We start from the raw sequence: 1,366 nt of genomic DNA on the forward strand, positions 1-1,366 counted from the left end.
GAAAGTGTTTGTACAAATTGGGCAATAATGAGCAAAAGGAAAGGTTTTAGTCATTTTTATTCAAACATAATATTTATTTTTTTTCCACATTTTTTGGTTTTAATCGGGTTGGAAGTTGTGTTCAACCAATCTTTTGGCTAAACCGACCTAATTTGGCAGCGTTTTTACCCAATCTATATTTTTACAAGGGCAAACCAATGCAAATTAGTCTCATTATTCAAAATAATTAAGTATAATAGCAACTCTCTAAAGTCCGAGGTGGGTTTTGAATCATCAACCAGAGGAGAGGCAGCCTGTGTCCTACAGATGACGCCATTTATGTGATTAACTGTTCAATGGAGAAAATACTACTTAACACTAACGTTACAACTGTGTCCGGTGGCTTGCTTAGATTTTGATCAATACCTTGTTTATTGTAACCAAAATATTTTAAGGAACTAGATTAATTGGTTGGAAAAACAATCTATTCTTAAAATCTATCCAAACTCTATCAGCAGCTCCTACAAACTCCATCTTGACTGAATACAGAGGCTGTTTAAATGCCTGTCAGAATTCTTGCCCTTCTTGAACCACTTCCTAGCGGCCACGTGGTATTACGGTAGCGAGGCCTTGGAGGTCATCGATTTTGGCCCCTCCTCTAAATGAATCACGCCTTCGGGGAAACGTCCCCTCCATTACTCGACACACTCCTCGAAGCCTCATCTCATAGCATCACTACATTACATAAGGTGATGACTATTTCAATGCTGGTTAAATCTAAAAATCAGAGTCTTAATATGCTTGAAATAGAGATTTTTTTTATTATTTTTTTTTTATACATCATCTGCAGATATTAATGAGATTTAACCACAATGATGGTTGTGTTTTACTGGTTGGTTGGCGCAGAGGATAAAGGATCTGTGCTTTGGTTCCTGTGGTTGTAGGTTCAACCCCTGACTAATGCAGCCTCCAGTAAAACCTCACAATTAGCGAAATTGCTCAAAACAATAAATGTTATGGCAGGTGGGGATGCTTGACTCCATACACTAGGGAGTATTTTCTTAGAATAGGGAAGGTTGACTAAGATCTTCTCATTGAGAAGATTGACTGACTGTGGACGTGAGTATTAGAGGATGGGGAGTTAATGCATCTGTAGTCTCTGAGTTGTTGTCTTGATTCCCCCATTAAAATATGAATCTGATTGTCCTTTTTGGAAAAGGTTATGTTTTTTGTATTTGTTAGTTGTCTAATCGTAAAGATGGGTTACATATATTAATGGCTAAGAAAACAAAAAGATAAATGCGCCTGGAGAAAAAGATGTGACATCTGCATTGGTAGCTCAAAGAGAAGAGATGCTGGTTTAGAGTTCGGTGGATGCTGAGTTCAA

General features: G+C 37.6%; 1 protein-coding gene across 1 annotated transcript in view; it reads left to right on the plus strand.

Annotated features, from left to right (window-relative positions):
- fdx1 (ferredoxin 1) overlaps positions 1-1,366 on the plus strand; it is an 8,405-nt gene that overhangs the window by 1,397 nt on the left and 5,642 nt on the right. The window lies entirely within an intron of this gene.

Source organism: Cyprinodon variegatus, unplaced genomic scaffold, assembly GCF_000732505.1.
Source record: "Cyprinodon variegatus isolate N-32 unplaced genomic scaffold, C_variegatus-1.0 Scaffold9, whole genome shotgun sequence".
Lineage (NCBI taxonomy): Eukaryota > Metazoa > Chordata > Actinopteri > Cyprinodontiformes > Cyprinodontidae > Cyprinodon > Cyprinodon variegatus.